General features: G+C 45.3%; 1 pseudogene; it reads left to right on the top strand.

The window, feature by feature from the left end:
* The first annotated feature begins 8,186 nt into the window (after positions 1 to 8,186).
* Positions 8,187 to 8,858, top strand: LOC120244616 (annotated as a pseudogene).
* Positions 8,859 to 11,086: the final 2,228 nt, after the last annotated feature.

Here is an 11,086-nt window from a genome sequence, read left to right on the forward strand (position 1 = left end):
TCAGTCGCTCTACTCTACTCATGTTACCCCAGTTTACCACATCAAGAACTGTTTGGGCGGGAAAGAGAAAGACTCAACAAACATTTGTTGAATGGCGTGAGACTCCCTTGCTCTCCCTTCTTGAACGTTCCTTAGTGGAGTCTTATCAAGTTTCCAACACAGAACCCACACTAAAGTCTGATTCGTGCTGTCGTCCACGATGCAGGATACAAAGTGGTCTAAAGTTTGCACCAGCAAAGGATTTTATGTCAGCAACAAGGTAAATAAGAGGAAGTCCAAGCTACTCAGAAGCACAAGATGTTTTCACGTATTTCATACACAGTTGCCAGCCAGTGAGAAACCCGCTAAATACAAATGGCATTTCTCAATTCATTAAAGCAAATCAGCAGGTCCTTACTTTGGGAGTGCTAAGGACACTTTCTTAGCCAATAGTTCGTGTCATTATATATACATGTTAGTTGCAGCCATGCATCCTTTTCACAGTTGTCAATATTTCAGATCATTCTCTAGCCTGGTCTGCCCGGTAGTCATTCCAAGCGAGGTTCTATCATGATTTCCAAAACTATATCACAAGGCAGGAAGAAGTATGTCCATCTAATACTGACTGTTTCTTTCTCTTTGTTTAATCTGGAAAGGACCCTCCCCACCCCACTTCCTAAAAAAGCAAAATTCTGTCCAGCGAGATGACTTAAGGCTGGATGAAAGATAAGAAGACAAGTATCTCTGAGGTCGGGGAGGATTGCAAATTGATTCGGAAGAGGAAAGAGATCCAAGAAGTTGGGAAGCCCAGCTCAATGGGGGAAGTCTCTTCTCTTAGAACATGGATTTTAATTCACTTCCAGTTCCATACCAAGCTGGGTATAACCAGCAGAAAATTTAAAGTCCCTTTCAGGCTGTAGCCCACGACCTGGGGAGAAACTCTACCCACCCACATGCATCTGGAAAGGCATCATGTTGCTATGTTGGGCTCCCAAAAAAGCCCTGCACCTTGGGTGTTTTAAGAGAACCCCAGGTTACATAGGAGAGATACACTTCTCGCCTCTCCCCCCTTGATGGTAAGCATTTCTTCAGAGTCCTCAAAAGAAGATGGGGTTTTTTTTCCCCCTTTGGTCTTTTGAAAACTTGACACCTGAAAAAGGAAGCAAAGAGAAAAAGAAAAACATATACAATATTCCAGGAGCCCCACATGTTCAGAGCCTCTTCATCTGTGAATCTACTTTCCACTGAGCTCATGTCTACCTTCTGACGGACTAACCACTCTACCCCGAATTCAACTCAGTAACTTTGACCAGAGACATTTTTAAGAAAAGTTCCATAAAAGCATAAAATTCTACATATGGCAAACAATCAGTATCTATATAAAACTGATAAACATGCATGATTCCAAGGAAGAAATTTTCCTCTCTGTATTATCTATGATTGAACTCAATATGGTTCAGAAATCCTTGGTCAATTAATCACCTCCTCTGGTTTTTATCCACCCTCTTCACCATTCTTGGGAGTATGGGTCACACAATCTCACCATCAGTAAGTCAGGGATTCAGGTTAGGGCAGCTTTAAAGCCTCAAATTCAGTTATTAGAGCATAAATACATGACTATATGATGACCTTCTGACAGGGGAGGGCATTAGGTCCCGGGCTCAGAAATCCTTAGAGAGAAGAATAAGGGAGCATCCTATAGGACTTGACAAAGCAGTGAAGATTAGGTTTGACTTTCACCCATTCACCGCCCTGCCATTCTTGTCTTCTTCATATATTCTTACCTGGTTCTCCTGACCCTGAGTCCTAAAAGAAGCCCAATTCACTTCTATACCTCCTTCCCTCCAGGAAAGTAAAGAATAGATAAAAAACTAGATCTACTTCTCCTTTTAGAAGTTAGAGTGATTTCTAGCTGAAATCCACATTGGCCAGATGAGATGGTTTTCACAAATGTGAATTCTTATTTTGAGCACAGAATCAGCACAATGGGCCATTGTATACGGAAAAACACCCCCAGGTCAGCCAGTGAAATGAACAATACTTAAAGCCATGGATACACTGTCTGCATACCTCCCTCAAATGAATCTTTATTCATTTGTTTAGTCAACAGCAGGAAGCCAACTGCCTCACTTTGGTCCAGAGGAGGGAATGCCAAGACACTGAACGAACTGCACGCTGTTTTCCAAGCTTCAAGAAATTTGAATTGAAACCCTGACTGAAAAAGCCCCCAGTACTTTTTACATGTTAAGCTGTTGCTGAAATCCTTTTTCACAAGTGATGAGCTCAGATGCAGAATGTTTTGACTCAAATTGCATAAAAGCTTGGCAAAGGAGCACCCTGTCGCAGAAAGCAAGAGAAAAACAAGGCTGGGGCTCAACACATTCTCTCAGAGCACACAGACCATCGCGGGCCAAGGTTTCTGTTATTAAAAAAGCACAGACTTCTCTCAACACAGCACTAATTCCCAGGTTACGATAAGTCAGCAGACACTTCTGTCATGGCTTCCTATTACAGAGTGTCCCAACAAAGTATATACTCGATACACTGATATCTGTCCTAAAACGTAGAACAATTAGACATTATCCAATGTCTCTTTCAGTTATGTTAAAGTCACAAATGTTTAAAATGGCCACCATTTCAGAGTTGACCGCAGGCAAGATACATATTGCTTTAATAAGTTTATTTAACATCTGGAAGGGATACACATTTTGCTAGGACACACTGTTCTGAGGAGTTTATAAAGGAAGTGGTGCTCCCAGAGCCCAGGGTTGTTAGCTCTGACGCTGCTAGCGCTGGTGTTCCCCAGTACAGTGCCCACAATGTGGTTCGAGCTGCAGACTTAGTCTCAGATGTCAGTGTTTCCTGAGAAAGTCCCTGGAAAGGGCTATGAAACACAGTTCGTGATAAAGTTTTCACCCTCAAAAAGACAGTCATTCTATTCCTGTGTTTCTGTTGAAACTGTAGGAAACCCAGGTTAAAGAGCTAGAATGGCTGCAATGAGTGGGCCGCACGGAACACCATGCTGAGCGAGCAATGTACACTTTATTTTTCCATTAGTGAGGAATCCAGTAAAGTTTTAAAAGTTTCTTTGAGTATAGGAGTCCAGCAAGAGTAAGGAAGATGAATTCAAGGGAGTAGACAATGTAGGGAGACATAGGGAGCAGATCAAGGCCACAAAGCGCATAATGTTGGGAAGAACAGGAAGGAAGGAAGGGAAGAAAAGAAGGGGCCTTTCAAAAGAAGAACTGATAGGGGTGCCTGGGTGGCTCAGTCAGTTAAGCATCCGACTTCGGCTCAGGGCATGATCTCATAGTTCGTGAGTTCAAGCGCCATGTGGGACTCTGTACAGACAGCTCAGATCCTGGAGCCTGCTTCGGATTCTGTGTCTCCATCTCTCTCTGCCCCTTCTCTGCTCATGCTCTCTCTCTCTCTCTCTCTCAAAAATAAACATTAAAAATGTTTTAAAAAGAAGCAGAAGAATTGATAGACCCTGATACTGAGCAGAATTCCAAGCAAGAATCTTGAAATTCACCCTAATTGGATCTGCTTAGTCACATGTCCACCCAGAACCAATCACAATGACCAAGTTGTCAAATATGCTGATTGGGGTTCACGTGCTCCACCCCCAGAATCAGGTTCTGTAGACAGAAAGGGATCCCCAGATTGAAATGAGGGCTCATGGGCAAAAAATAAATAGAAGCTGCAGGATCAACCCAAATATCCAAAACATATTGTTTGGCTGAATCCCTTTCTCTTTGTTTCCGTTTATGACTTTTTTGTTAGATACAACGATTAAGTGGTTTGCCCAAATGTTTCAAAAATGTATTACACAGAAATCAGAATTGCTATACTCACCATAGTGTTGAGAAAAGAGAGCAAGTGTTTAACAAAAACTTTTGAAAGGGTAAGAAAAGTGACTAGAGTAAATAGATTCAAATTCTAGACAAATGCAAACAAGTGTTTGCCCCCGAAATGTATTTTAGGCAGGATTCTCTACAGCCAGGTGAAGTCTGAGGCCCCCATGTTCTGTGCCCTCTTCCCTTCAATTCAGTTGTGGGCTGGCTTGGTGGTTGGTGACTCTATAATATGAGGCAGCTTGTCACTCCGGCATCAGTGATGAGTGGTGTGACAAGGTTTGGTATATCTTTGAAAACTACTTAAAAATGACTCCTTGTTCTTTCTCCCTCCACTATTGCAAAAGAAAGTCTTTAGCAACTGGCGGTACATGCTTCTGAGAAGCATTTGACCACAAGTGTCTCAGATTCAAAACACATACTACTTTGTGGAAGGAATGGCATCACCCAACACACACACCCATCCTAATTTTGAATGGACTTAATTTCTGGATGCTAGACACTGCCTCACAATGCTATTAAAAACAATAAGAGTCTCAATAAAACTCCAGAGGCAGAGCCCACAGCCGGGGGCTAACACAGTTCCTAAGAGAAAGGTATCTGCACAGCATTTCCAAATTGTGAGCTGGCTGGCTGGCTGAGGCAGATGATCTCACAGAAGGAATGATTTTCAAAATATCTGACACTGACCAATCGGGGCAGACAGCCAACCAACCTCAATCAACCAACCTTGATTCTTGAAGAATCAAGAATCACTGATTCTTCCAGACTACCTTTCCTCACCAGCTAAATATCAGCCCTGCCCCATGGACCCGGCAGATCTGAAGAGGGAAACCAACACAAGGCTGTGTCAGAGCTACAGAAAGCTGCTCCGAATGGGGAGATGGGGAGTCAGCCCAGCCCTCCTAATTCAACTTGTTCCAAAGAGAAGGCACTGATGAAAAGATGGAGGGAAAGAAGTGGGAGCAGACATAAGAGGTGGCAGAGACGGACAATGATGAAGCAGAAGCAGGGAAAGAGAGGAAGAAGAAATGAACAGAGGAGATCAGGAAGGAGTGTGGACATGGAAGAGCAGACTGGCAACAAGGAAGAACAGTGAAGAAGTTCAAGGAAAGGGGAGGCTGAAAATTCAGCCAAGTAGAGGAGGAAAAAGAATAATGATGAAAGATAAAGCAGAAAGAGAGAGGCACTAAAGAGTGATGAAAAATGGTAATGTTTACTAGTGATCATTGTCTCTCATACCATGTAATACAGGGGTCAGCAAACTTTTTATGGGGGTAAAGGGGTAGACAATGAATAGTTAAGCTTTGTGGATGGTACAGTCTTTGTTCATCACACAACTCCGGTAGCTGGAAAGCAGTCCCAGACAATAAGTAAGCAAATGGGAGTGGCTGTGTTCCAGTGAAACTACAGAAACATGCATTGGGCTGGATTTGGCCTGTGGAACAAAGTTTGCTGACTCTCACAGATAAGGGTGGTTCTGAAATGTCTGGTACCTCCACAGTGCCCAGCACAACGCAGGCACAGAATCCTAGAAAATATTAGAACCTTCTGAAACGGCCAATTTACAGGCCCCGCCCCCTGCCCAAAAAATGGTCGAAATGGCAGCCATTTTCAATGGTTTTTTAATAACTTTTAACCTACAAAACGACGGTTTGCTGTGATTCAGCCTCTCTGCCACTTGATTGGTCATTTGCTCCCTGGTTGGTATGACGCCCACATAGGCTCTCTCTTCCAAAAAGATCCTATAACAATGTACACGGAAGAGAAGCACCAGGAGACTGATTCAGAGCTATATTCAGTACTGGCTGATAAGCTTTCAGATTGGCAGTGTTCTCCGTCCCCTATGCGTAATGGCTCCACAGTTTAAACTTGGTCCCAGCACTGCTTCAGACACTAAAACCAAAAGACAAAACAGAAAAACCTTTTTGTCTCTTTAATTTATACCTTCCCCTATTTCCTCACCTTTGGCCCCTAGAAGATTCTTAACCACAGAGCTAGGTTCTTCAACCATTAATTTCCCAAAGGGGCCTGTGGTACTTGGGAACAGCTTCAGTGGCAGGAGGTAACAAGGTGTAGCCGAGGGGGGTTCCCTAGGTATTGGATCATGCTTCGCTCTCAAGCTCAGTATCAGAGAGGTAGGGGTCTACTCTGGCCTCAGGCTCAGACTTCTGACAATGACCTCACATTCTCTTGTTTTGTGATTGGGAAGAGCACCTTGCGGCCTCTGACATGGGCAGCTCTTGCTTGGTCCCAAGTTTCTGTTCGGGGAAGCCAGAGCCACTCTTCCATGGCCTCTGAGGCACCGTGCAGGACATATGAGGTTGATTCTGGGGCTCGTTTCCTTTCATTTATTTTCATTTGGTACCTGCCACAGTGGCCATTCTTCCAAGTTTGTCTTGGCTCCTGACCTCAGCCATTCTTCAGCCACCAGTGGTCCTTCTCACATCATTTCCCAGGGTAGCACGAGCCACCTTGTGAATTACCAGAGTAAAGAAATGGCCCAAGGGACATTGTCTTGAAGCCACATGATTGCCTGTAAATAAAGCTTTATGATGCCAAACATTCAGAAAAGGAAAAGGTAGCACGGGTCTAGCCTGACCACCTGCTCCGCATTCCAAGGCGAACCCTCAGCTCTTACAGGAAGGGACTCCTAACATGTTACTCTCCCAGTCAATAAAGTGCAGAAACCCTTCTGCAGGCATTTTGCCTCTGCAGGGAAAAGTTCAGTCTGTATTTAGGAATGAACGAGTGTGCATGGGTGTGTTTGCATGAGCATATTTTCTTCAAAACATTTTCTAGTAACTGCTGACAACGGCAACCCTAAGCCGCCAGACGCGTGGTTCTCCCCATTTTGAAATGGCCTGTTTGCTCCCCAGAGCAGCAGCTGCGATGCTCCAAAGAATCATCCGTGGCCTCCCCTGTCTCTGAAATCTACATGCCCTGACCATTCCCCCCGGGCCTCATCTGTCTTCCCAGCCTCGCTGCTCCTGTCACGCAAGGTTACTCAATACCCAGTAGGAGCGAACCAGAGCCAAGGCACCATGTTCCCACGGCTCCCATCTTGCCGTTCACTTTGTGTGTCTTGGTTCCTCTGCACCGCCACCACAGGGCGTGGAAGGGGAGAGGGCTCCACATTTCCACCCCCAGCTTTGGGAGCCTTGCCCCGCGCCAGCCCCACACCCTGCTCTCTGCAGCCCGGCATGTGCTGTTTTTTGTGACCAAATCTCACGGCAGCCTGCGTGCAATCCAGTCATATCATCAACAGAGCTTCATCTTTTTCAATCTACTTAGAGCTCAGGTTTAAATCTTCCAAACTAGTTCTTTTATCTCCATTATTCTCCATACTCTTTTTTTTTCTCCTTGAGGTCTTAGTTGATCCCATTTGAAATGGTGTAAGAAAGAAGTTTTGTTTAAAGACAGTCTGATGTACTAAATCTTTCTAGTCTTTTTCATCCTCTGTAAAAGAGTGGTAATACTCACTTACTGTCTGCGCCCCAGAAGGAAGGAGATCTATGTAAAATTCCTAGCATGGAACTTTAACTGGTGCTCAAGAAATGTTCACAACACCCCTCCCACTACCATAGCCACAAGGTGTGACGAAAGTCAGTTTGGACTGGCAAGTCACACTCTGGAACAGTGCTACTTGACCTTAGGAGCACAATACAATCACCTGGAGGGACTTTAAAAAGCACTTGTTAGGAGGAACTTGACGGAGGAACAAGGGGGAGAAGAAGGGCGGAAATGGTGGGGGAAAGGGAGAGAGGCAAACCATGAGAGACTCTTGAATGGTGACAAAAACTGAGGACTGATGGATGTGGGGGGGAGGGGGGGATGGGCATGGAGGAGGGCACTTTGGGGATGAGCACTGAGTGTTATGTAGAAACTAATTTGACAATAAACTATTTGTAAAAAAAAATAAAATAAAATAAAAAAGGATGACAAATTACAAAAAAAAAAAAAAAAGCACTTGTACCTGGGGACCATCATCCCCTCCCACCCTTAAATGTTGAGTGGTGGACTTCCCTTGTTTCCTGTTTTAATCCTAGGGGTCAATATTCCCAGGCATCAGCCCCTGCTACCAGACCAGACATCGGTTTTCTTTTTCTTGCTTCTCCCAATCCCTTCCCCTCCACAATGTTTGAGGCAATTTGTTACACAGAAATAGATAACTAATACACTCCTCATCACATGGCACAATTATGTCCCTGACTCTCAGACAGATTTTCATTTTTGTGTGACTTATTTCCCAGAAGTACAGTGGTCAGTAAATTTGCACGACCTGATGTATTAGTGCCCTGCTTTATGATTTTGATGTATTGGCCTGATCTGTTAGCTTTATTTATAGAATGAATGTCTGAGGCTGCTCAGCAAGGGAAGGAGTGGCAGCAAGCCTCCCTGTCTCGGGCCCTGGCCCAAGCTACAAATGCAGGGCATCCCACCCACTATGGCCTCCACAACAGCACAGTGGTAGTGACCCACAAGTTCATGAACATGCTGGAGCCCTCCATGGACATGAATTTGGTGACTGGACAGAGTAGCTCAGACCCTGCTGTGGACTGAGGTCATCCAAAGCCTGGGCATGGCCCTGAGTGACCTGTTCTGGGTACCGGCTACCATCAATTACCCACTTGAGAAGGATCTGCTGAGTCCATGCATCATCCGCAGGGAGTGTACACTACACCACTATCCGTCCAGACCAGATGGTGGCATCGCCTGCAAGCTTTGCAAGGCCGTCTGCCCTTCCCAGGCCATCACCGAAGAGGTCCAGCCTCGGACCACCCACTACGATATCAACTCAGCCTGCCCTATCTACTACAGCTTCTGCCAGGAGGCCTGCCCTGTGGATGCCATCATGAAAGCCCCAACTTCGAGTTCTCCGCAGAGACGCATCAGAAGCTGCTGTCCAACAAAGAGAAGATGCTCAACAACAGGGATAAGTGGGAGGCTGAGATCACGGCCACATCTAGGCCGGCTACCTCTAACAGTGGCGTTGCGCACCCAGCCGGCCTGCCCACAGCATGAACTGTCCAGTGAAAAAGCTCAGCCTTCTCCCCCTACCACCACCCCATCCCTGCCGGAAAAAGCAATGCCTTCTTTAGCCAGTTGTTTGTTCTCATTGGTGGAGCCATCCTGAGATTTCTTCTCTTAAGAAGTGAAAGATTACCTCCCCTCTGATGAATACTGGATAATTAATCAGTGTGAAATACGCTCCGGAGCCAGCTCCCCTGTATTCACTAATCCCCTTCCCACCTGATCAATAAATATGACCACAGATGCTGCTGGGTTCTTTCTGTTCTTGGAACAGATCCTACTTTCCCAAGACAGGTGGCTGATTCACAGTCAGTCCCCTGTGTTGCTTCTCTCCTGCTTGTGCTGAAACAAATACAAATCAATAATTTTTTTAAATGTTTATTTATTTTTGAGACAGAGAGAGAGAGAGAGAGAGAGAGAGCATGCACACAAGTGGGGGAGGGGCTGAGAGAGGGAGACAGAATCAAAGAAGGCCCCAGGCTCTCAGCTGTCAGCACAAAGTCCGTCGTGGGACTTGAACCCCCAAACTGGGAGATCATGACCTTAGTGATCGTTACCTGAGCCAAAGTTGGAGGCTCAACCCACTGAGCCACACAGGCACCCCACAAATCAATACTTTGAAACAGACATGTTCTTAATATTTTTTTAAAAAGAACATTATTATATCCTAATAAACTGTTCGATTACATTCAGCCCTCTTTTGCAGTAGAACTGCGGTTTTTACACGCTTATTGCTCTAGCATATGATGAAGAACACGTCGCCTTTCACAGACTCACCCTGTACCAATTTGCTGTGATTACATTCATTATTTGATGTTCACATGTCCACAGCCGGGTGAGTAGAGACTCCGTCCAGCACCACTCTGATACTCTCAAAATCCCTTTGTTTTCAGGCCACAGCAACAAGACGCTGTTTACATTTTTTCTTCCTTAGCCTACAACTGGACTCAACCAACTTCCAAGAAATCCTGACTGCTTTGAGAACAGAGTAATATTAGAAATGACAGTCCAAACTTCTCGCCTATGTGTTGCAGAGAAGTGCTCAGCCTTTAACCACTGTGGCCTGGGCCCTATTTTGTGACACAGCCAGGAAAGATGTTTTTGGAGGGTAGGAATTTGTACTGATTTTCCTTGTATAGCATATTATGTTGCTATAGGTTTTAGTCAGCCAGGGACTCGTAAGAAAAATAGAGTGACTACTCCTAGAAAGTCTGAAGGTAGGTAGTTTTCCAGCCAAACAGTGAGGCGGAAGCCCCCGGAGATACCCCCTCCTCAAGATAGCGTCACACAGCTTTGCACGGACCCTGGAGAGAGAAGAGCAGGTCTCATGGCTTCCTCGATGGCACCACCTGGGCCCTTGGTTCCCTCCCAGAGCTGCATTTCTGTCAGGATTAACTCTTCGTCTCCGCTTTGCTGCTTTACTCCCCCACCTTTTTTCTTTGCCACCAAGCAGCCTCAATGCTCCTTGTAGGGTGCTCAGGACTGCAAGGGTTTCTAGGATGCAGGATTTTCTGTTTTGAAACCAAGATAGTCCAGGCCAACTGGGACGAAGGGGTCACCCCATCGCCAGTGACCTAAGTGCAGGACAGCTGAAGGGGTTCATCACTTCTGCCCTCTGCTCAGTAGAATACTGGAGGACAGAATACAAATATACTTGGGATTTCCATGTAAGGCAATCATTCATGTGAATTTAAGAGTTACGGTGTGGTGTGGACAAACTCTCCAGCTCACACAGCCAAGATAATTACATGCAAAGCTGGAAGAGGTTGAGCTGTTTAACCTAGAAAACACACAGCTGTGAACAATTTTCTCATTCAGAAAGCTCTGGTCTTCTAGCTGCGAACTCGGTTTCCCTTCCCTTCATCAGAGGACCATATAGAAGGTGGGGTCCAAAAAACCAGGATAGGAGGATTCTCCCAGAGGGAGAGAGGTACAGAGAGTAAAACCTCTAGAGGTTGTCTTCATTACCCACAAACACCCTCTCTCCTTACCCGAAATACCCCCCACCTCTCACCTTTGTGGGATCACAAGGCCCTTTGGATTCCCGAATCGGCCATTTCAAAACAAGCCTTATTTTTCACATTGAAACTTGAAAGTTTGACACCCAGGGAATATTATTTTACGTAATGTCAAACTGAATCTGCTCACTGTAAGATACCAAACCACTGGATTTTCCTGTGCAGCCATCCAGTTGAAATACAAATGAATATGAACCTTCT

The sequence above is a fragment of the Hyaena hyaena genome, unplaced genomic scaffold (genome assembly GCF_003009895.1).
Source record: "Hyaena hyaena isolate Hyena2069 unplaced genomic scaffold, ASM300989v1 scaffold_388, whole genome shotgun sequence".
Classification (NCBI taxonomy): domain Eukaryota; kingdom Metazoa; phylum Chordata; class Mammalia; order Carnivora; family Hyaenidae; genus Hyaena; species Hyaena hyaena.